Source organism: Psammomys obesus, unplaced genomic scaffold, assembly GCF_907164565.1.
Source record: "Psammomys obesus unplaced genomic scaffold, mPsaObe1.curated_primary_1811, whole genome shotgun sequence".
Taxonomy (NCBI): domain Eukaryota; kingdom Metazoa; phylum Chordata; class Mammalia; order Rodentia; family Muridae; genus Psammomys; species Psammomys obesus.
In genome coordinates, this window is record NW_026596445.1 from 2,288,102 (window position 1) to 2,314,415 (window position 26,314).

The 26,314-nt window shown below is 37.1% G+C and overlaps 1 pseudogene; it reads right to left on the minus strand.

Annotated features, from left to right (window-relative positions):
* Window positions 1–20,095: 20,095 nt before the first annotated feature.
* Window positions 20,096–20,174, minus strand: LOC129669872 (small nucleolar RNA SNORA17; annotated as a pseudogene).
* Between the last annotated feature and the right edge of the window lie 6,140 nt (window positions 20,175–26,314).

Genomic DNA, 26,314 nt, shown 5'->3' on the forward strand with positions numbered 1-26,314 from the left:
TTGTTTTAGCTATTCTGGGGTTTTTGTCTGTTTGTGTTTGTTTTTCCATATGAAATTGACAATTATTCTTTCAAGTTCTGTAGAAAAAAAATGTGTTGATATTCTGACAGGAATTTCAATAAATCTGTAGATTGCTTTTGGTAGGATAGCCATTTTCACTATGCTAATTCTACCGATCCATGAGCATGAGAGATCATGCTTCATTTTCTTTCTTCAGAGACTTGATTTTTTTTCATGATAGTCTTTTAGAGTTACACCAAGGTACTTTATATTATTTGTGGCTATTGTGAAGGGTATTGTTTCTCTAATTTCTTTCTCAGCCCGTTTATCATTTGTATACAAGAGGGCTTCAGATTTTTTTGAGTTAATTTTGCATCCAGCCTCTTTGCTGAAGGTGTTTATCAGCTGAAGCAGTTCTCTGAAAGAATTTTGGGAGGCACTCATGTATACTATCATATCATCTGCAAACAGTGCTACTTTGACTTCTTTTCTCATTTATATTCCCTTCTCATTGTATTTTTCTCTAGCTAGGACTTCAAGAACTGTGTTGCAGAGATAAGGAGAGATTGGGAAGCCTTGTCTTGTTCTTAATTTCAGTTGGATTTATTTAAATTTCTCTCCATTTAGTTTTATGTTAGCTATAGGCTTGCTGTATATTGCTTTTACTGTGTATAAGCATGTCCCTTGTATCCCTGATCTTTGCAAACTTTGAACATAAAAGGGTATTGAATTTTGTCAAATGCTTTTTCAGCATATAAGAAGATGATCATGAGTTTTTTTTTCTTTCAGTTTGTTTATGTGGTGGATTACATTTTAATATTTTTCCTTTGTCCTGTAGGTTTAGTGTTTTGACTATGATGTGACGTGAAGAATTTCTTTTCTGGTCTAGTCTATTTGGTGTTCTGTAGACCTCTTGTATTTTTATGGACCTCTCTTTCTTTAAGTTAGGAAAGTTTTCTTCTATGATTTTCTTGAAAATATTTTTAGACCTTGGAGCCTGGAATCTTCTTTTTCATCAATCCTATTATTCTTAGATTTTCTGTTTTCATGATGTCTAGGTTTTGTGTTTGGAACTTTTCTGATTTTACTTTTTCTTTGAGAGATACATCATTTTCTGCAAGTGTATCTTCAGCATCTGAGATTCTGTCTTCCATCTCTTGTATTCTATTGGTAATCCTTACCTTTGTGGTTCCTGATCTTTTCTCTAAGTTCTCCATCTCAAAGTTTTCTCTGTTTGTGTTTTCTTTATTGATTCTAATTCTGTTTTCATGCCTTGCATCATTTTCTTCATCTGTTTGAATGTAGATTCCTGTCTTTCTATGATGGCCTCTATTTTTTTGTTTCCTCTCTATATGCCACTAATTGTGCCTCTACTTGTGCCTCCATTTTGTGACTATTTCTTTGAGAGCTTTTTTGTTTCTTCTTTATTAGCCTCCATTTGTGTGGCTATTTCTTTGAGAGATTTGTTTGTTTCCTCTTTAAGTGCCTCTAATAACTGGATAAGCATAGCTTTAAAATCATTTTCCCGTGTTTCCAATGAATTGGAGTATCTGTTGATTTGGGGGGTTGCTGGTGAAGCCATGATGTCCTGATATTTGTTGGATGTGTTCTTACGCCAGCCTCAGGCCATCTGCTTATCTGTAACCTTCACTGTTTGTTCCTGGAGTCTGTAGTTCTGCCTGGGCCCATCTTTCTCTGGTGTCTTGAGTATTCTTCAGGGAAATGTCAGAGGTCCACAGGTTTGAGAGTGTGTGTTGGTGTTTCAGCTGTACCTAAGGGAGGAAGATCTGCCATTGTAGAAGCACAAATGTGGGCAAGACAGTGTGTGTGTGTGTGTGTGTGTGTGTGTGTGTGTGTGTGTGTGTGTGTAAGTATGCCTTAAAGGACAGAGTGTTAGAGAGTGTAGATGCCTGGAATGTGGGACAGGGGATGATGGAGACCTAGGAGGGATTGCAGGCTCGGGCACTGTTCACAGGTGTAATGATCATGTGCAGATTCACTGAATACCTCAGTGGCTTACAGGCCACTGGCATTCAGCTCTTTCTGGGCTTCAGGAGTTATTTTCCTGGACTCAGCTGATAGACCCACAGAACAGGGACTTCAATGTTGAGGACGCTGTCTCAAAAATCCGTGTGTTGTCCACAGTAGTTGGGTGGGTAGGAGAGATCCAATCAATATCTGGCTGTTTGCATAGAGGACCCTGGATCTGGGCTCTGCAAGCACTCACTTGAAGATGCATTTACTCTCTCACAAGTCTAATAGGAAAACACAGGGAGTCTCCCTGTTCTCTACTCTCAGATTTGGGCCTACTGAGACAAATGCGGATATAATCAGCTCAGTGATGCTGCAGCCACAGAACTTAAGCTGTCGGCAGAGTACAGGGAATCATATGAAAGAAGGGAAGTTAGTATGATGGGGAAAGGATAGGAGCTACACAAGGACCAAATATATCTGGGCACAGGGTCTTTTCAGAGACTGACATTCAACCAAGGACCATGTATGGATATAACCTAGAACCACTGCTCAGATGTAGCTTGTGGTAGCTCAGTAACCAATTGGTTTCCCATAGTGAGGGGAACAAGAACTATTTCTAAGAGAAACTCAATGACTGGCTCTTTGACCTCCCCACCCCCCAAGGGAGGAACAGTCCTGTTAGGCCACAGAGGAGGGCTTTGCAGCCAGTCCTGAAGATACCTGATAAAACAGGATCGGATGAATGGGGAGGAGGTCCTCCCCTATCAGTGGACTTGAAAAGGGGCACGGTGGAGATGAGGGAGGCAGGGTGGCATTGAGAGAGAATGAGGGAGCGGGATACAGCTGGGATACAGAGTTAATAAAATGTAACTGATAAGAAAAAAATAAAATTATATTAAAAAAAGAAACTATCTCAAGGAAATAAAGCAGAGATCAACAGCAAGACACACAATGTCTTCCTGTAGCCTCCAGACATACAGGTGTATGAATCTTCACACACTAGTACACACACACACACACACACACACACACGATAAAATGATGCCTAAAGTAAAAAATGGAATGTTTTTCAAATAAAAACAGAAATTTGAACAGTTAAAAAAAAGTGTCAACTGGGAGTTAAGCCACAGCAGCAGAACTAAAAGGCCAGTACAGATGCCTGCTGGCAAGTCCTGGAGAACCCCTACAGATATTCAAGGACTTGGGTAGCCTGGCTGACCTGGTGGACCTGGGTCCCATACCACTGGTTGCCTGCCACTGAGGGACTGAGCAACCAGTACAGTCATGAGCTGAGAGGCACTGTGGGGCTGTACCGCTGCTCACACACCTGGGAGGTGGAAGGCTGGTACTGGACCTGTGATCTGGAAGGCTGGTAGTATGGACCCTGGATCCAGAAGCCTGGTACAGCTGACAGCTGCTGCTGAGGAACTAGAAGGCTCACCTCTGCTCTCTCAGTCCCCAGGCAGGGGGTTCTGTGCTATACCTTCATTTTCATTAAGTTCTCTGAAGTCTTTGATTTCTTTTTTTATTTCCTCCTAACCCAGATGTCATTGAGTAGAGAGTGGTTCAGTTCCCGTGTGTGTGTGTAGGCTTTACGTTATTTCTATGGTTGAGGTCTAGTTTTAGACCATGGTGGTATGATATGATACAAGGGATAAATCTGACCTTTTTGTATCTGTTGAGGCTTGCTTCTTGCCCCACTATATGTTCAGTTTTAGAGAAGGTTACATGATGTGCTGAGAAGAAGGTATACTCTTTTGTGTTTGAGTAAATAGAATCTTTTAGATCCATTTGATTTAAGACCTCTGTAATTGTCATTATTTCTCTGTTTAGCTTATGTTTCAATAACCTGTCCCTTGGCAACAGTGGAATGTTGAAGTCTCCCACTATTTTGGTGTTGGGATCAATGTGTGATTTAAGCTTTAATAACGATTCTTTGAGAATATGCAGTAGCCACTGTATTGTGCATACATGTTCATGGTTGTGATATCTTCCTGGTGGATTTTTCCTTTGATGAGAATGAAGTATCTCTCTCCATCTCTGTGGATTAATTTTTGTCGAAAGTCTAGTATGTTAGATACTGGTAATGCTACTCCAGCTTGCTTATGGGGTCGATTTGCTAGGAAAACATTTTTCCAGCACCTTACTCTGAGGTAGTGTCTAATAGTGATGCAGAAGTGTGTTTCTTGAATGCAGCAGAAGGTTGGATCCCGTTTCTGCAACCAATATGTTAGTCTGTGTCTTTTTATTGGTGAGTTGAGACCATTGATATTAATAGATATTAGCGATCAATGATTGTTATTTCCTTTTATTGTGGAGTTGGTAGTGATTGTGTGTTTGTATCATTGTTTGTTGTTTTTTTTTCTTTTTTGATATGATTGTATCTTTATCCTGCAATTTTGGGGTGTAGATGATCTTGTTGGGTTGAAGCTTTCCTTCTTGAATCTTATGTAAGTCTGGATTGCTGAATATATTTTGTTTAAATATAGTTATGTCGTGGAAATTTTTGTTTTATCTGTCTATGTCAATTGGAAGCTTTGCTGGATATAGTACTCAGGGTTGGCATCTGTGATCTCTAAGCATTTCCATGACATCTGTCCTGGCCCTACTGGCTTTCATAGTTTCTGTTTAGAAGTCTGGTATGATTCTGAGAGGTTTGCCTTTATATGTTACTTGGTCTTTTTCCCTTGCCATTTTTAATATTTATTCTTTGTTCTGTAGATTTAATTTTTTGATTATTATGTGGCAGGAGGAATTTCTTTTCTGGTCTAGTCTATTTTGTGTTCTGTAGGCCTCTGTATGTTTACAGGCATCTATTTCTTAAGGTTGGGACAATTTTCTTCTGTGATTTTCTCAAAAATATTTTCTGGGTCTTGGAGCCTAGAATCTTCTTTGTCATCTATTCCTATTATTCTTAGGTTTTGTCTTGTCATGGTATCCTTGATTTCTTCAATATTTTGTGTCTGTAATTTTTCTGATTTTATTTTTTGTTTGAGAGATGTATCAGTTTCTGCAATTGTAACTTCAGAGTCTGAGAGTCACTCTCTCATCTCTTTTATTCTGTTAGTGATGCTTAATTTTATGGTTCCTGATCTTTTCTCTAACTTCTCCAGCTCCAGGGTTTTCTTTGTTTGTGTTTTTTTTTTTAATTGATTCTAATTCTGTTTTTATGTCTTGCACCATTTCCTTTTTCTACTTGAATGTGGATTCCTGTCTTTCCATGATCACCTTATTTTTTTTTTCATTTCCTTTCTTTATTTGACTCGAATAACTGCATAATTATAGATTTAAGATAAATTTCCTGTGTTTCAGCTGCAACAGACTAACCGTTGATTTTTGGAGATTCTGGTGGAGCCATTATGTCCTGGTATTTGTTGTCTGCATTCCTACGCTGACCTCTAGCCATCTGTTTGTCTATAGCTTTAACTGATTTTTCCTGAAGCCTGTACTTCCTGTCTTTGGAGTCTCAAGTAGTCCTCCTGGTTTCACCCTCTCTGCTGTCTCAATATTTGTGACACAAGTAGCTGAGGCACAGGTGAAAAGATCTGAGTCTAGAGCTGCTCTAGTGTGCCATGGGCTTCCTGAAGATGGTAGAGCCTTGTTCAGCTCCACTGGCTTCACTGGTTGTGTTGGTCACTTTTTTTTTCTGACCCAAGTGGGCTAGGCTACTGGGGAAGAGGCAGAATACAGTGCCCTTCAGGCCTCCTTGGAAAAGGGGAACCAAAACTTAGGTCAGGTGCCTAACTCAGCTCCCCTGCATTCTCTGTCTGTACTGGGCTTGCTGTTACTGGTACATGTGAGTCAGGCTGCTGGGGCACTGGTGGGTAGATCTCTTTGTCTAGAGCTTCTCCAGTGTCCCACAGACTTCTCTTTGATGATGGGGAATGGAACCTGGATCCATAACCCAATTCATCTGTGTTCATGGTCTGTGCCATGCTTGCTGAATCTGACCTGGGTGAGCCTGAAAGGTAGAGAGCAGGCAGAATGGAGCTATGCCTCCCCCACAGTACCAGAATGTGTCCCCTCCTTTGGGCACTGGGAGTGAGGACCACTAGCTGCTGATTCCAAGAAAGTGTCCACAGAATGTTGAGTGTGGTCTCCCAGGTTTGATAATAGGAACCTCTAGTACCCAGACAGTGTCCTCAGGACGGTGAGAGTGGGTGCCCATGTCTGAAGAAATACCTTCTTGTACCCTCAGTACAAGAAGGTATTTTACTCCACAGGCAGTGAGAATGAGTACCCAAACTCTGAGCAGCCAGTCATGGTCCCTTTTGGGCAGCAGGGAGCCTAAGGCTGCAGGGTCAGAACTGTGAGTGCCCTGCTGCTGCCTGTCTTAGAATGTATCTACAGATGTTGTGTTTGGGCAGGTGGGTAGCCTAAGTCTGCAAGGCATGAGCACTGTTTGCACACTGCCAATTCTAGGAATGAATCCACAAATGGTGGATTCAGGAGGGTGGCCTAGGACTGCAGGGTAAGAGCTGAGTGAGCTGTTACTGCAGGTCCCAGGAATGTATCCACAGATGTTGGGATTGGACAGGTGGCCTAAGACTATGGCAGTGCCAGGCAGGAGCCCAATAATTTTTCTAGGTATTAGCTGGGTGGCTCAAAGAAAGACCTTCAAGTATCCCCATGGATTCTCCTCTCACCTGAGAAACACAGATATTGGGGTTTTGGCATCCACAGTACAGACTGCTGGTCACCCTGCACTTACTGCTGAGATGCTGTTCAGATACCCTTGCTGCTGGTGCTCCCATCTTGGCTCTCAAGGCTTGCTTTGTGTTGAAGTATGTGGTCAGTTTTGGAGAAGGTTCCATGATGTGCTGAGAAGAAGGCATATTTGTGTGTGTGTGTGTGTGTGTGTGTGTGTTTAGATGAAATGTTCTGTAGATATCTTTTAGGTCCAAATGACTCATAATTTATGTTAGTTTCATTATTTCTGTTTAGTTTCCATCTTAGTGATCTTTCCATTGGTGAGACATGTGAAGAAGTCTACTATTAACATGCATAGTTCAATGTGTGATTACATCTTTAGTAATATTTCTTTTCTAAATGTGGATTCATTTATTCATTTATGATCAGAATTGAGACATCTTGGTCTATTTTTCCTTTGATGAGTATGAAATGACCTTCCCCATCTCTTTTAATTAATTTTGGTAGAAAGTCTATTTTATTTGATATTAAAATACCTACTCCAGCTTGTTTCTTGAACCCATTTGCTGAGAAAATAATTTTCTAGCCATTTATTCTGAGACAATCTATATCTTTATTGCTGAGATGTGTTTCTTATATGCAACAGAATGATGGGTCCTGTTTATACATCCATTGTGTTAGACTGTATCTTTTATTGGAGAATTGATGCCATTGATGTTGAGAGTTAGTAATGGCTGGCTGTTGTTACTTCCTTTTATTTTGATGGTGGTGGTGGTAGAGTGTGTGTGCATCCTTCATTTCTTTTGGTTTTCTGACTGTGAGGTTATTTGTTTCCTGTGATTTCCTGGGTGTAGTGAGCCTCCTTGGGCTATATTTTTTCTTCTAGTATATTCTGTAGAACTGGGTTTGTGGCTAAGTAATGTTTTAACTTGGTTTTATTGTGGAATATCTTGTTTTCTCCATCTATAGTGGTTGAAAGTTTCGTTGAGTATAATAGTCTAGGTTGACATCTGTGCTTTCTTAGTGTCTGCATGACAACTAGCAAGGCTCTTCTTGTTTTCATAGGCTGTTGAGAAGTCAGGTGTAATTCTGATAGGTTTGCCTTTAATGTGACCTGGCCTTTTTCCCTTGTAGCTTTTAATGTTTTTTTCTTTGTTTTGTATATTTAGTGTTTTGATTATTAAGTGTCAAGAGGATTTTCTTTTCTGGTCCAATCTATTTGGTGTCCTGTATGCTTCTTGTATGTTTATAAACATTTGGGAAAGGGGGTCGTAAAGTTTTATTCTATGATTTTGTTGAAGATATTTTCTGGGCCTTGGAATTGGAGTCTTCTTCTATTTCTGTTGTTCTTAGGTTTAGTCTTTTCATATTGTCCCAGATTTCTAGGAATTATTATTTTTTTTTTTTTTTGGTCAGGAACTTTTCACTTTAAAATTTTTCTTTGAGTGACATATCAATTTCTTCAACCATATCTTCTATACCTGAAAATTTTCCATTCCTTGTATTCTGATATTGATACTTGTTTCTGCAGTTCCTGTTCTTTTCCATAGGTTTCCCATCTCCAGGATTGTCTGGGATTTTGTTTCCTTTATTGCTTCTATTTCCATTTTTAGGTCCTGGACAGTTTTATTCATTTCCTTCTCCTGTTTGGTTGTATTTTCTTATATTTCTTAAAGGGATTTACTCAGTTCCTTCACCTGTTTGAGTGTATTTTCCTGTGTTTCTTTAAGGGACTTTTTTCAATTCCTTTACCTGCTTGGTTGTATTTTCCTACAGTTCTTTAAGGTATTTATTTTCTTTTTAAGTCCTCTATCATTTTAATAATCTCAGATTAAAGGTCCTTCTCTTGTGTTTCTGATGTGATAAGATAGCTGGGTTTTGGTGGTGTCATATGGTCCTGAATTTTTGTTGATGGTGTTCTTGCACTGATTTCTAGTGGCTGGATTGGCTCTCTTATTAGCAGGCCTGGTGGTTTTTTATTGTAATAGCTCTTTGGGGTTATTGGGAGAACTCCTGTTCTCAAATGGCCTCAGTTCTCTGGTTTTCCTACTGCTCCTTGATCCCTACTTGTCTCTGGTGCCTCAGATTAAGGTGGGTCCCTGGGAATGGTGCAGGTCTTGGAACTGTTGCTTCCTGATTAGTTTAGGCCTTGACGATTGGGGTGTGTCCCCTGAAATGGCACTGGCCAGTGACTGCTGCTAACTGATCTATGCTTGTCTCAGGGGCCGCAGATCCAAGTGGGTCCCATGAAATGGCATAGGACAGGAAACTGGGGTGTGGAGAATACAGAGGAAGAGTAGAGCACAGAGAGCTCTGGACAGATCTGGCCACTGTTGGCTGGCAGGCTGTAGCAGACCAATAAATGCGGCAGGCTCTTACCTGCTGATAGCTGACCCTGTTGGTCTCAGGGGCAGCAGACCGAGGTGGGTCCCCGGAAATGGTGCTAGCCTGTGAAGTGCTGCTCCTTGATCTGTGCTGAAGCCCCAGCATGGATCTCTGAAGCCGCAGATATGGATCAGTCCTAGGAAATGGTACCCAAAACTATTTCTTTCAAATTACAGAAATCACATGAATATTCCTTCTGTAATATGTGAACAAAGAAAATGTTTCCCATTTTCTCTGGATTTACAATCCATGGATCATTTTACATTACTTCTACTACATTCTAGTTTTGAGGCATTTCAAATGCATGTGTTCCATTTGATTTCAGTGGTGAAATTGCCTGGTAACTGATAGACTAAATTTAATACAAAAGGGCTGTGTACCAATCCCTCCACAACTTGAAAATGCACGGACACATAAAAGCATATTTCTATATTATTGCCTTTATAAAATTTGTTAATAGTTACTTATCTACTGCAAAAAATAAATTATCAAAATACAATATTTTTATTCAATTCAGGCAAAAAGGTTAATGAATGAGTGACATTTCATTTTCTAAACATATGTTATTTAAAGATGCTCTTATCCAGTAATATTGATTGACAATAGCAAATTATATATGTAGTATTTCTCTACATAAATATACAAATACATATGCCTAGCATAAAGTATATACAGAAGAAAACTGAGGAATTGACAATCACAACAAGATTAAAACAGTAGGATTAATGTGCTATATTAAAAGTGACAATGCTACTACTCATTTCTTTAGGCTTATCACTACATAAAATAGATTTACTTGAACATATGTACAATAATACTGATACAAATAGTGATGCAGAATAAATGCACTGTGTAAAGAGATAAGTCCTGTCCCAAACAGTACAAGATTTCATTATGCTACTTAACATCACACAAATTATAAAAAATTATTAGTTATTTGTAGACTTTTTCAATTAATATATTTATAATGTAATTGTCTATAATTAGAAACACAGAAATCAAAATCATGAATACGGAGAGTGCTCTATTTAGCTAAAAGACACATTAACTCTGTCATATTCCTCTGCTTTTTTAGGGAACTTTATCATATCTTGATTTTTTTTCCTACTATCACGAGAAAACTTTATTAAATCCAATCCATCCAATTTAAAATCACGTCTTCCTTTTAAATATAACTCTGGGGCATCTATCTTAGGCTTTAGATATAGATCCAATAGATGTGAGTTGCTTTGGGGCTCACATAAAACATGTATGAATAACACATTGTACTAAATGACAGATAATATGGGCTGTCAACTTAACACGGTTTAAAAATAGCATTTGAGACAAGTATTTGCAAATATTTCTGATGGATTTATTAATTAAATTAAAATGGTGGGAAGACACACTTTACCTCTGCGGAGTATCATTACATGAGATATAACCGTGGACAGAACGAAAAGGAGAAAATGAGCTGAATGCAAAATGGTTCATGGTTCTCTTCTCCCGACTTGACCTACATCTATAAACACATACACTTTTTGTGTATATCTTTGAACAGTAAGTTCTTTCCTTAAATTGACTTGCCATTTTTCCTGTCACAGCAATAAGACAAATAAGAAATGCAAATTATGACAATAAAAATAAAGAACAATTAAAATAATTAGATTACTTAAAGAAAAAAATGTTTGTTGGGATATATGCGTAGAGCTTTAATAGTATCTTTATCTAGGGTTCGGAAAATGTCAAATTGAGGTAAAATTTGTCATCTAAACACAGACTAAACAGAAACTGAGAAAAATCAAGCAATCTTTACTGATAATAACAAAAATTATGAAGAAAATTAAGAAGAAATTTATTTTTCTTTATCAAATGGGTCCATGTAATTGACAACTGTAAAAGAAAGCAGGAAGTATATTTCATCTGATATTTATTATAATTTATTTAAAATTTTGTGTAGTCCATGATTAAAAACTGGAATAATTTAGTAAAAGTTTGTTTCCTGTGAGGAAGAACCTGAGAAAAAGAAAAGTCACTTAAAAATAAACCCATTCCATGTATGTAAAATATACCCAATATTCCAGCATGTGGTTGTGAACTTCCTGATATGGGTTCTAGAAACTATCTGCACAGGAAGCAAGCCAGCATGCATTTGGTATTTCAGTCCCTTCAAGAATGTTAAACTCTCCAAATCAATGGGCCAGTTTTTGGAGACAGCGTCTAATTATGAAGCTCTTATTGTTTCTGGAACTTAATATGTAGATAGGACTGGCCTTGAACTTAGAGATCTATCTGTCTCTACCTTTAGGGTGCTATAATTAAAGGCATGTGCTACCAAGCCAAGACCTCATGGAGCTATAATTTTATTCATCTAACAGTGTCATATGTAATTAAATGCTTCTGGACATCAATGAAAACTTGAAATTTCATAAAATCTGACTTTTAGAAATGAACTGAATTAGTACTAATGTTCTAACTTTACAGATGAATGATTAGTTTACGATGATGGCAGTAAATTTGCGGAAGCATCAGATACAAGCTACATTTTTGGAGCCTTATGTAATCCTTACTCAGTTGTTCACTACTGAAAATTGTTGTGTTCACAAATAGATGTCGACATCACTGCTCTCCATCTATAATGTCATGTATCACAGACAGAATGCTCTCAAAACAGCAGTTGAAAATTGCAGAGACTAATCTTATAATTTCTACTTGATCAATTAATCTTATTAAAATCATGTAATATTATAAATAACATTACTTTCTGGAAGCAATGAAGGAATTTTTCTTGTCTTGTGAAATTCACTAAACTTCACCAGACATTTTAGGTATGATGTCATATCTCTGTCAAATTGAAGCTTTCTTCTCTGACCTTTTTCTTTCCCAATATGTGGTTCCCAAGTTTGTGTTTAATCAGTGAAGTAGTATGACACATACCCTATGAATATATCAATCAGTGCAATGTTTTCAAGTCTACATTTTCTCTGTTAATTAGGATATACGATTTTTTTCTTAAAATGTAAGGTATGTTTTGGGAAAATAGTATATACCAGTAAAAGACCATGAATAAAGAATCACAGAAATAAAAAAAAAAGTCTACTGTATTTAGAAAGATGTGAATGATTATTATTACAAGATTAAATAATTTTACTTAATTTTTTTTTTTTTTTACTTATCCTGTACTATAGCAGCATTTCTCCTGACATTAAATGTTGTTTGGGAAAAAAAAAATTTGTTTATCCTAAAATGAGCAATTTATTCTTGTGAATTATTGTTGGAGTACCTTACTAAATCTCCCTTTGCCTTTTATTTTCTGCAAGTGTGCCCCACTGAAGAACATATACAAGTAACCTACATCTCTCAACAGTATAAGTAATTTCTAAAGAAATTGTTTGAAAGTGCAAAGAAATTTTGGAAAGAAAATTGCAATTGTACGCTAATAAGTTAATTTAACACTAAGAAATTGCATAATTATATAATAATGACCAATAGTTAGGTGATTGTCATCAGCATGTAATGTTTAATATTATGAATGATACAGATAGCTTTAGAAATATAAGTTTACAACTTACTAGAATGAGAATATTTAATAGGTTAATATACCCCATTTTATATTTATTACTTTGTTTATCCTAGTCATTTGTGTCAGCAATATAACTTAGGTAACTATTTTTAAATAATCATAATTCACAAATGATGCACAATAAAGTATCCTTTTATTTCATATAAGTACTAAAAAGACACACACACACATATGTAACAGCAAACTGAAGCTAATAAATTCAAAATTATTCTTGTGGATGGTTTGGTAAAATAAGATAATTTCATATATTTACTTTCTTAGTATTAAACACAGTAAAATGTCATGTAAAGTTTGCTGGAATGAGTTTAATTTCAGAATGAATATTACAGTTTATATAAAATTTACTCTTTAAAATTCCAAATATTTTATGAAATGGAATGATAAGAAATATTAATGATATTTTCCTTAGATTTAACATTTATTTCTTATCTATATAAATTTTTAAATTAAATATAATGGAACACAAAATCCATTAATATATTCTTTCAAAAGTTATAGTTAAGTTTTTTCTAGAGTTGCAGTAAGTGTTAACTAAAGTCACTGATTCAACATAGTTCTAGATAGTTGAGAATGTAGAAAGGGCCATAACAAAATTAAGCAGGTAGAATAGACCACTACATCTTAATAAATGTATATTGTAAGTAATTTGAAATAAATTTAATATACATAAAAACAATACCATATTTGATAAGCAGTACAAATTACAGTATCAGTTACTTCAAATCATGACAATTTTGCTGATATGAGCCAGAGCTTATTGCTGCTGCATAACATCTGCCTAGAAATAAATAAAAAATTGAAAACACAATGGAAGTGGAAGTCTTTTCCAGTATACCCAAGTTTAAAAAAAAAAATGTATCTTTTAAGTTGGGAACCAATAGTCGATAGAGATGCAAACATATTAATAAAGTAACAGACAGAAACAAAGTTACAGAAGTGGATGCAATCATAAATAGCATCAGTATTCTCTGAAAGACAAGAAAAGATGGTATCTCATGCACATTTAGACTTCCGTCAAAATCCATTTATTTTTTGACAATTTATGTGTGTACATAACATTTTCTATCTACCTTATTGTTTTTATTGGTCATTTGCTGCAATAATATTACAAATACTCTCTGTTAATTGAATATGTATTACATTAATGATTACATGTTAGCTTTATTAACTATTGAAGATTTTCACGTATGTATATAAAGTATTTTAATCATATTCATTAATATTCCTTCCCAATTACTCCTAAATCTACCTCCTTCCAACTTCCTCTCTTCTTACTTTTTATCAACCACCATGCAAAATTTGTGCTAGCTATTCTCACGATGTGAATTCATCCATTAGAATGTGGTTGATCTATCAGTGGCCACAGTTTCAGGAAAAAAAAAAGACAAAATAACAACAACAAACTTTTCTTCTTCCAGAAGCTATAAATAGATATAATATCCAAATGCCCTCAAATTTTCAATCTCTGTACCCAAATATTAATGCATCACTCAGACTTCATCAGAGGTTTTTTCCCCCGCAGTGTAAAATGATTAGTGCAGAAACATACAACCATTAAAAATTAAGAAAGTAAATGTCTATAGAATAGTCCATTGAAAATAAGTTACTATATCATATCTCTTTTATACAAGGCTCAAGACCAAATGTGAAAGAAAGGGCAGAAAGAGTATAAGAGAGAAGTTGTTGAGGACCTAAGTGAAGCAGTGTCTTCTGGACAGGACAGGACAGCTACGCACATAAATTCACAGTAGCTGTGGTTACCTACAGAAGATGTATACATGGTCAGGCCAGTTATCATTCCAGAATGGAGCGGGTATGGGCTCAAGTCTCTCACCTTTAGTTATTTGTCTCAAGAATCAAGAATGCCACTAAAAAACTATCAATCCTACAGTGAGTTTAGACTTAATAGGTTTCATTCTTGATTTCAAAATCTAAGTAACCATGACAAAAAAAGTTCATGCTTAAAGAGATTTCCACTATTAAATATGTATACATATGTGTATATATATGTAACCAACTTAATGAAAAAGAAGCCATGAATTTGAAAGAGAGCAAAACCAGGTATATGGGAGGATATATACAGAGGAAAGGGAAAGGGAAACTGATGTAATTATAGTTTAAAAGAATAAATGAAAGAATTTAAAAATAACCACTGAATTTTTGTTGCAATAAGAAGGGGTGAGATATACTGCACTTATTTGTGTTTATTAGGACAAATATTTTGAGTGTAGTTAAGGATTATACAGATTTAGTGAACTGGCAGCTGCTAATTCTTTTCCAATATTTATGTTTTCACTATTCTTTATGTTTTTGGTGGCATGATTTCCATCTTGTGGATTACATAAGTCTAATTAGAAATATTTTGGTCATGCAAAAGTATATGTACCACTACTGAATATGTAAGGTTATTGTGTCATGCTGTTTGTTATTATGATTCATAGAAAAGATATTTGTTTGTTTCTCTTATTTTACAGCTTCGATATACCATCTATCATAATATAAAATTTTGTCCTCATGGAGAATATTTCATGTCCAACCAGGGCCAGGCTTTATGTGGGAGATGAATAATATCTTCAGCAATAGGTGAATGGGAGTGGTGAATCTCTGGTGGTGCGAGTGGGCAAGAAAAAGCAATAAAAATATTACAGAAAAGCCAGCCATTTCAAAATGCAAAGTTACATAGTCGAGGCCCAACTTATATATCTACAGCTTAACTCTACACCCAAGGTTTAAAGATCTTTGCAAAAGATGTGGAAGAAAGATTGTCAAAGCCATAGCAACAGGGAGATTGTTGTCATATTGTATCTTCTAGAAATGTCAGAAGCTAGGCCCCTGAAATATCATTTACATGGATGCCTAAACATGACCCGAATGAGTAAGACACTAGTAGATGTGCTAAAGTGGAAGAAGTCCTAACAGTAGACAAAGAAAATTAGGCAACTGATGAATGTGGAAAATACTAAAATAATGTCCAATTGGCTATTGTATGATAATTTCTCTATTGCTGAAATAAGACACAGTGATCAAGGCAACATAAAGATAAAAGTACTTATTTGAGGCTTACATTTTCAAAGGGCAGGTTAGAGCCTATTGTCATCATCATGAAGAACATAATAACAAACAGACAAGCAGAGAGCTAGAGCAGCAGCTGAGTGTATCCATCTTGATCCATACATCTTGATCAATATATTTTCTTCTATAGGCATGAGGCAGAGAAATCTAACAGGAAATGGCATGGGCTTTTGAAACTTCAAAGTCCTCCTTAAGCAACTCACATCCTTCAACAGGCCACAGTTGTTTTTATTAATTATTTTTATTTTTATTAATTACAATTCATTTACTTTGTAGCCCCCCTGAACCTCCCTCCCTCCTCCCCTTCCAATCCTGCCTTCCCTCTTCCCACCTGTGTCCCTCTCCCAATCCACTGAAAATGGAGGTCCTCCTCCCCTTCCCTCTGATCCAAGTCTATCAGGTCTCATCAGGAGTGGCTGCATTGTCTTCCTCTGTGGTCTAGTAAGGCTGCTCCCCTCTCAGGAGGAGGTGATTCAAAGAACAGGCCAATCAGTTCCTGTCAGAGACAGTCCCTGTCCCCATTACTATGGAGGCCACTTGGACACTGAACTGCCATACGCTACCTCTGTGCAGGGGTTCCAGGCCATCTCCGTGAGTGGTCTTTGGCTGGAGTATCAGTCTCAGAAAAGATGACTGTGCCCAGATAATTCAGTTCTGTTGCTCTCCTTGTGGAGCTCCTGTCTTCTCCAGGTCTTACAATCTCCCACAACTTTCATAACATTCACTGTATTCTTCCCAAAGTTTAACTATGAGTCTCATTATCTGCCTTGATACCCTGCAGGGTAGAGCCCTTCAGAGGCCCTCTGTGGTAGGTTCCTGTCCTGTTCCCTGTTTTGTTCCTCCTGAAATGTCTATCCTCTTTGCCTTTCTGAATGGGGATTGAACATCTTAGCCAGAGTCCTCCTTCTTGATTAGCTTCCTTAGGTGTACAGATTTTAGTATGTTTATCCTATATGTCCAATATCCACATATGAGTGAGTATATACCCTGTGTGTTTTTCTGCTTCTGGGATACTTCATGTAGGATGATCCTTTCCAGTTCCCACTGTTTATCCGCAAATTTCATGATTTCCTTGTTTTTTCTTGCTGAGTAATATTCCATTGTGTAGATGTATCACAATTTCTGTATCCATTCCTCAACTGACGGGCATCTGGACTGTTTCCAGCTTCTGGCTATTACAAATAAAGCTACTACTAACATGGTTGAGCAGCTGTTCTTGTATACTTGAGTGTCTTTTTTTATGTATGCCTAGGAATGGTATACCTGGATCTTGAGGAAGCACTCTTTCTAATTGTCTGAGAAAGCGCCAGATTGATTTGCAAAGTGGTTGTACAAGTTTACATTCCTATCAGCAAAGGATGAAGGTTCCCCTTTCTCCACATCCCCTCCAGCATGTATTGTCACTTGAGTTTTTGATCTTAGCCATTCTAATGGGTGTAAGGTGAAATCTCAGGGTCATTTTGATTTGTATTTCCCTGATGACTAAGGACATGGAACATTTCTTTAAGTGTTTCTCTGCCATCCATTATTCCTCTATTGAGAATTCTCTGTTTAGCTCTTACCCAATTTTTTAATTGGCTTACTTGATTTGTATCTGTTTTACTTCTTGATTTATATGTATATACTAGATATTAGTCCTCTGTCAGATATAAGGTTGGTGAAGATCTTTTCCCATTCTGTAGGCAGTTGTTTTGTTTTGTTTTTTGAAAGCAAGATCATCCTTTATTGCTCATTTGCTTCCTTAACATTCTGCCTTCCGTCATAGAGCAAAAATGAGTCTCACCTACTGGAAGCACAAAAGTCCTTGTGCTCATAGATAAACACTAAGAAAAGCTGGGTTAAACCCACATAGTTGTCTTTTCAAAGGGATGTATAATCTCTTTTCTGCCCAGAAGGCTGGGAATGGAGGTGACTAATAGCCTAGCTGACCTCTGTGCTATCCTTAGGGCCAGGCAATGTCTGGCTTCCCCAGTACTCCCACAGGCAGGACCAGAAGTAGCTAATAGCCTTGGTGACATCTGTACTATCTATATGGCCAAGTATACCCCTAGGCTCCCACAAACTGAAGGTGCTGAGCAACCTAGGCCACCTTGACACCAGCTGTATGACTGAGACCACATCAGATCTCCCCCAGGCTCTTCAGATAACATACATAATCTACCTTTAGAACCCATCTTCATGTAGGAAGTTATGTGTGCTTTTCAATAGTTGCAATGTAGTTATGCCTCATTGTGCACACAGGATTGTGTTACACCAGGATTTTTTTCCCAACTTATACTGTACTTAAACATACCTAAAATAAACTGCCTGGAGTCAAACTCTCAGTTTTAACCAACACCTGCTACTGTGTCGGGTTTATTTATTTATTTATTCGGTATTTTTTTCTTTTTTTTTCTTTCTTTTTTTATTAGTTACATTTTATTAACTCTGTATCCCGGCTGTATCCTGCTCCCTCATTTCCTCCCAAACCATCCCTCCTTCCCTCATCTTCTCCCTGCCCCTTTCCAAGTCAACTGATTGGGAGAACCTTCTCCCCTTTCATCTGACCCAGTTTTATCAGGTATCTTCAGGACTGGCTGCAAAGTCTTCCCTCGTGGCCTAGCAAGACTACTTCTCCCTTGGGGGGGTGGGGAGGTCAAAGAGCCTGCCATTGAGTTCCTGTCAGAAATAGTCCCTGTTTGCCTTACTATGGGAAACCAATTGGTTACTGAGCTACCTCGGGCTTCATCTGAGCAGAGGTTCTAGGTTATATCCATACATGATCCAGTTGTTTTGTTTTGATGAGAGTGTCCTTTGCTTTACAGAAGCTTTTCAGTTTCATGAGGTTCCATATATTGATTGCTGCTCTTAGAGACTGTGCTGTTGTTGGTGTTCTGATCAGGAAGTTATCTTATGTGCCAATGAGTTCTGGGCTCTTCTACACTTTTTCTTCTAACAGGTTTAGTGTGTCTGGTTTTTTATTGAGGTCTTTGATCCACTTAGACTTTAGTTTTCTGCAGCGTGATAAGTATGGATCTACTTGCATTTTTGTACATGTAGACAACCAGATAGGCCAGCATCACTTGTTGAAGATGCTATCTTTTTTCCATTGTATGGTCTTAGAATCTTTGTCAAAAATCAGGTGTCGATAAGTGTGTGGAGTTATTTCTGGCTCTTTTGATTCCATTAATACACCAGTCAGTTTCTATGTCAGTACCATGCAGTTTTATTACTGTTGTTTTATAGTACAGCTTGACATCAGGGATGGAGATACCTCCAGAAGATATTTTATTGTAGAGGATTGTTTAAACAATTCTGGGTTTCTTGTTATTCAATATGAAGTTGAGAATTTTTCTTTCAAGGTCTGTAAAGAATTATGTTGGTAATGTGATGGGAATTGCACTGTATCTGTAGAATGCTTTTGGTAAGATGGCCATTTTTACTATGGTAATCCTGCCAAGCCATGAGCATGGGAGATCTTTCCACCTTCTTATACCTTCTTCTAATTCTTCAGAGACTTGATTTTTTTTTTTTATAAAAATCTTTGACTTGCTTGGTTAGCGTCACACCAAGGTACTTTATGTCACTTGTGGTTTTTTTGAGGGGTGTAGTTTCCCTAATTTCTTTCTCAGCTCTTTTGTCTTTTGTATACAGGAGGGCTACTGATTTTTTATGAGTTAATTTTGTATCCAGCCACTTGGCTGAATGTATTAATCAGTTTTAGGAGTTCCCTGGTAGAATTTTTGGGCTCATTCAGGTATACTATCATATCATCTTCAAATAGTGATACTTCGACTTCTTCCTTTCCAAATTTAATCGCCCTGATTTCCTTTGTCTTATTGCTCTGGTGGGGATTTCAAGAGCCTACCACAGAGGGCCCCTGAAAGACTCTACCTAGCAGTGTATCAAAGCAGATTCTAAGACTCATAACCAAACCTTTGGCAGAGTTCAGGGAACTATGTGAAAGAAGGGGGAGTTTGTATGATGGGGAAAGGATAGGAGCTCCACAAGGACCAAATATATCTGGGCACAGGGGTCTTTTCTAAGACAGATACTCCACCAGGGATCATGTATGGTTATAACCTAGAACCTCTGCTCAGATGAAGCCTGTGATAGCTCAGTAACCAATTAGTTTCCCATTGTAAAGGGAACAGGGACTATTACTGACAAGAAGCCAATGGCAGGCTCTTTGACCTCTCCACCCACAAAGGGAGGAGCAGTACTTCTAGGCCACAGAGGAGGACTTTGCAGCCAGTCCTGAAGATACCTAATAAAACAGGGTCAGATGAAAGGGGAGGAGGTCCTCCCCAATCAGTGGAATTGGAAAGGGGCACAGAGGAGATTAAGGAAGGAGGGACGTTTGGGAAGCAATGAGAGAGTGGGTAGCTGGGATACAGAATTAATAAAATAAAACTAATAAAAAGAAAGAAAGAAAGAAAGAAAGAAAGAAAGAAAGAAAGAAAGAAAACAAACTATGTTGAAGAGATATCTCTATCACCTACTGATGCACATGTGACATAGCAGCTACACTTGCAATACATTTAGAGGTAGGTAAAATTTAATATTCTAATCCATTCCAGAAACATAGAAAAGAGAACTATTTTTCAAAACACATTTCAGCAATACACACAAAATATTTTAACTTAGAAAGGATCAATAAAATATTTTAAGAAGTGATACTGTGAGTTTGAAAGTCGATTGAAATCCTTAATACAGGATTGTGTAATGAGAGAGCAAAGTGAAATGACCAGAGAGCTAACAAAAATAATGTATAAAAAAACATTAAAATCTATTACTTTGTGCTCTACTTAAAGTATATTAAAGAGTAGAAAAGGGGCTACATAAAGTTCTCAATGGATAATGACATCTACTCTTCTTGCAAAAGACATGAGATTAGTTCACAGCACCCATATTGTGATTCATAACTGCTGACAGTTCCAGTTTCAAAGGGCATAACACTATTTTCTTGCGTTCTTGGATACCCATCATGCAAGTGGTTCATATCCCTACATGATTACAAACATTCATAAAAAATAAAATAACAAGCCCAGTCAGTCAGTCAACAGAGATCACAACTAAGGGAGTGAGAATTAAAAGAAAACAAAAATGAAATAAGCACACTCAGGACTTCATGAGATATGAAGCCAATTTTATTTTTCTCCAAGCTCCTTATAAACTGAAGAACAGCTTACATAAGCACATCATGACATGTATGAAGACAAAGAGTAAAAATTAGCTCTAAGTTTCTTATTTTGCTATGCCAACTTCCTTATGACTCATGTCTAGAGTTCATGGAACTGTCTCTGAAGAGACAGTTTCTTTACAAAAACATCCTGATGGTAGAAACATCTTTACAAAAATGGCTAAAGGTGAAGCTGAGTTAGCAGCAACATTCCAAGATAGCTGCACCATGGCTCCTGACAAGTAAACAACTCATTTTTAATGGGAATAAAGACATTTTGGAATGAAATGTCCTGGATGAGTAGATGATGTTGCTCCAAGTAGCCATAAATTATATAAAAAGTCCCGTTGAAAGTGTGGTATATTTTTCTATGAAATGTTGGACAGAGAGGCTGCTGAGGTCACCAGCCAAAATAAATAATTTCAATTGTTCTTGGATGTCCACCAGAAATAGATGGTAAATCCCCACTTCAAAAACACAATACACTTTGGTTACTGGATACCAAGAAATTAATTTAGTATTGCAGATTTTAACTGAGCCCAAAATTTTGGGCTCTGTTGTTCTCCTTGTGGAGCCCCTGTCCACTCAAGGACTTTCTATCTCCCAGTTCTTCCATAAGATTCCTACACTCTGCTCAAAGTAAGGCTATGAATCTCAGCATCTGCTTTAATATCCTCATAGGTAGAGACTTTCAGAAGCCCTCTGTGTAAGGATCCTTTCCTGTTCCCTGTCTTTTCCTACTTCCGATATCTCTCCGGTTTTATGTTATGAATGAGGATTAAGCCTCTTCCCCAACTTCCACCTTGTTGTTGAGCGTCTTTAGGACTATAGATGTTAGGTATGTTTATTCTATATTAGATGGCTAAGATCTACTTATAAGTGACTATATACCGAATGTGTCTTCTGCCTCTGGGTTACCTCACTCAGGATGATCTTTACTAGTTCCATCCATTTCTCTAAATTTCATGATTTCCTTATTGTTTGTTTGTTTATTTATTTCTTCTGAGTAGTATTCCATTGTGTAAGTGTAACACAATTTCCATATACATTCTTCAGTTTAGGGATATCTAGGTTGTTTCCAGATTCCGCTTATTATGAATAAAGCTACTATGAACATAGTTAACAAACTAGTCTGGTTGAGTATCTTTCTGATATATGCTTAAGAGTGTTATAGCTGGATCTGGAAGTAGAACTATTCCTAAATGCCTAAGAAAGTGCCAGACTGATATCAAAAGTGGTTGTACAAGTTTGCATTCCCTCCAGCAATGGAAGACAGTTCCCCTTTCACCATAACCTCTCTGGCATGTGTTTTGCCTTGAGTTTTTTTTTTTTTTTATTTCAGTATTTTTGATGGGTGTAAGGTGAAATCTCAGTGTCATTTTGCATTTCCTGGATGACTAAGGATATTGAGGTTTTTTTGTTTTGTTTTGTTTTGTTTTTAGCATCTCTGTTCAATTCGATATTCCTCTCTTGACTATTCTCCGTTTAGCTCTATATCCCATTTTAAAAGTGGATTACTTGATTTGTCATTGGTTAACTGCTTGAGTTCATTATATATTCATCCGTCAGATGTAGGGTTGGTGAAAAAATATCCCCAGTCTGTAGGCTTTCAATTTGTTCTCTTGACAGTATCCTTTGATTTAAAGATTTTCAGTTTCATAAGGTCCCATTTATTGATTGTTGATATTAAAGCCTGTGCTGTTGGTGTTCTGTCCAAGAAGTTGTCTGCTGTTCCAATGAAGTCAAGGTTCTTCCCCAATTTTACTTCTAACAGATTTAGTATGCCTGGTTTTATGTTGAGGTCTTTTATCCAATTGGACTTTAGATTAGTGTAGGGTGATAAAAATGGGTTTATTTGCATTTTTCTACATGTAGATATCCAGTTAGACCAGCACCACTTGATGAAGATGTGTTGTAAGTGGTCGATTAATATTTATTATTGATATATCTTCTATTAATGTTGTTGTTAATCCTAAAGAGCTATATACCCAAATCACCACACAGACTCTAGGATTTATTTAGATAACCTAGAACACAATGCTGGGCAATAGTTACTCCCTCATAAACCTCCAAGCCCTCATAGCTTCCTAACATTTATATTTTTCCCATTATAATTGCTTTTTGTGAAATCTTAGGTCTGGTTCATTCTCTCCACACTGTTCCAAGATCTCTCTCCAGCTCTGCTCTTCAAGCTCTGCCTCACCCTTTCTCTTCCCACTCATTTTCTGCCCTCCGGCTCCTCCTCTTGAACAACATTGTGGCAAGTTGCTTTATTTTGGCCTGTTTACACAAAGTTGAGACAGGATGCTTAGAATAATTATCACAATGCAATATTCAGATTGAAACGAGAGAGTGCAAGGGTGAAATCAACACTTGAATGAACACAGGTAAGGTGTATACATTTCAAAAGACATTATACCAACAAAGATGCTATCTTTTTCTATTGTATGATTTTCGCTTTTTGTCAACAATCAAGTATCTGTAGGTGTGGGGTTTATTTCTGGATCTTCAATTAGATTCCATTGTTCCAACAGTCTATTTCTATGCATGTATCATGCTGTTTTTAGTACTGTTGCTCCACAATACAGTTTGAGATCAGGGATGGATATACCTCCAGAAAATCTGTTACTGCACAGGATTGTTTATGCTATTCTGTTTTTTTTTTTTCCCTATGAAATTGAGAATAGAATTGTGTTGGTATTTTGATGGAAATTGCATTGAATCTGTAGGTTGCTTTTGGCAGGATGACCATTTTCATTATGTTAACCCATGGTATAGACTCACTTATAAGTAGATATTAGACATATAACATATGATAAACACACTAATATCTGTACACCTAAAGAAGCAAGCAGAAAGGAGGACCCTAGGGAAGTTGCTCAGTCTCATTCAGAAAGGCAAATAGGGTAGACTTTGAAAGAAGGAGGAAACAGGGAACAGACAGGAGTCTACCACAGAGGTCCTCTGAAAAATTCTACCCAGCAGGGTATTGAAGCAGATGCTGAGACTCATAGTCAAACTTTAGGTAGAGTACAGGGAATCTTATGAAAGAAGAGGGAGATAGAAAGACCTGGAGAGGACAGGAGTTCCACAAGAAGACCAACAGAACCATAAAATCTGGGTGCAGGGGTCTTTGCAGAGACAGATACTCCAACCAACGACCATGCATGGAGATAACTTAGAACCTTTGCACAGATGTAGCCCATGGTGGTTCAGTGTCCAAGGGTGCTCCCTAGCAACTGGACCAGGGCTGTCTCTGACATAATATTTTCTTATTGGAGTGGGTTTATCACATTGAAATTACTTGCTAATTTATCTGTATGAACGTTGACTGGAAATTTTACCAAAAATAAAAAATAAAACTAATACCTTTACTTTTACTTTCATATTGCCTTTCACAGATTGAAAATGAAACACCAACAGCACAGTCTCTAAGATCAAAAATCAATAACTGGGAAGTCATGAAACTGAAAGCTTCTGTTAAAAAAAGACACTATTATCAGAACAAGGAAACAGCCTACAGACTGGGAAAGGATCTTCATCAACCCTATTTCTGACAGAGAGCTAATATCCAGAATATATAAAGAACTAAAGAAGTTAAAAAGTAACAAATCAAGTAATCCAATTAAAAAATGGGTACAGAGCTAAACAGAGAATTCTCTGTAGAGAAATAAAGAATGGCAGAAAAACACTTAAAAACAAAAAACAAAAACAAAACAAAACAAACAAACAAACAAAAAACAAAAAAAAATGTCCTTAGCCATCTGGGAGATGCAAATCAAAACAACCTTGAGATTTCACCTTATACCCATCAGAATAGCTAAGACCAAAAACTCAAGTGACAACACATGCTGGAGAGGTTATGGAGAAAGGGGAACCTACATCCATTGCTGGTGGGAATGTAAACTGGTATAACAAATTTGGAAATCAATCTGGTGCTTTCTCAGATAATTGGGAATAGTGCTTCGTCAAGATCCAGCTGTACCACTCCTAGGCATATATCCAAAATATGCTCAAATACAAAACAAGGACATTTGTTCAACCATGTTCGTTGCAGCTTTATTTGTAGTAGCCAGAAAATGGAAACAACCCATATGTCCCTCAATGGAGAAATGGATACAGATGTTTTGGTATATTTAAACAATGGGATACTACCTAGCAATTAAAAACAAGGAAATTATGAAACTTGCAAGAAAATGGTGGTATCTAGAAAAGGCCATCCTGAGTGAGGCATCCCAGAAGCAGAAAGACATACTGTATATACTCACTTATTTTTGGATACAAGACCTATAGTATAGGATAAACATACTAAAATCTGTTCACCTAAAGAAGTTAAACAAGAAGGAGGACCCTGGGTAAGATATCAATCCTCACTTAGAAAGACAAATAGGATGGACATTGGAAGAAAGAAAAAAAAAAAAAAAACAAGAAACAGGACAGGAACCTACCACAGTTCTCTGAAAGACTATACAAAGCAGTGTATCAAAGCTAATGCAGAGACTCAAAACCAAACTTTGGGTAGAATGCAGGGAATCAAAAGAAAGAAGGTGGAGTTTCTAAGACCTGAAGAGTACAGGAGCTCCACAAGGAGAGCAACAGAATCAAAATATCTGGGCACAGGGATCTTTACTGAGAGTGATACTCCAACCAAGGTCCATTCACGGATATAACCTAGAACCCCTGCTCAGATGTAGCCCATGGCAGCTCAGTGTCTAAGTGGGTGTCCTAGTAAGGGGAACAGAGACTGTCTGACATGAACTCAGTGGCTGACTCTTTAACTATCCCTCCCCCTGAGTGGCAACCAGCCTAGCCAGGCCACAGAGGAAGACAATACAGCCAGTCCTGATGATACCTGATAAGCTAGGGTCAGATGGAAAGGGAGGTGGACCTCCCCTATCAGTGGACTTGCAGAGGGGCATAGGAGGAGATGAGGGAGGAAGAGTGGGATTTGGAGGGAATGAGGGAGGGTGGTTACAGCTAGGAAACAAAGCAAAATGTAATTAATATTAAAAATGAAAATTTAATTAAAAAAGAAAATTAAACACCTCAGTAATTTATTTTTATTTTTTTATTTTTGCAGATTAAAGCAATAAGTACATGAACAGTGCAATAAGTTTTAGGAAAGGGACAATATTCTGTACTGTTGATGACTGGATTGAATTCTGGCATACAAAAAAAATAGCTCGGTATTTCTAGATGTCTGTAATTTAGTATTCAAAGTCAGAAACAGGTAGTTGTTCAGAGAGAACTGATCAATCATTCTCTCTAAAGTGAGAAATAATATCTCAAATGAATATGATGAAAATTGTGAGGAAAAGAGTCTCAGTATATTTTGTTGTGAACCATGCATATACCTAAGAAATATTCATGGTTACATCTGCATCACACAACAACATTTTAAGTATATGTTTAATATGCATTGTATTAACATATTGAAAGTTGAAAGTCTTGAGATAATTGAAAAAATAAATATTTTAATTTATATGCTTAAAGTTCTATATTGTTTATGA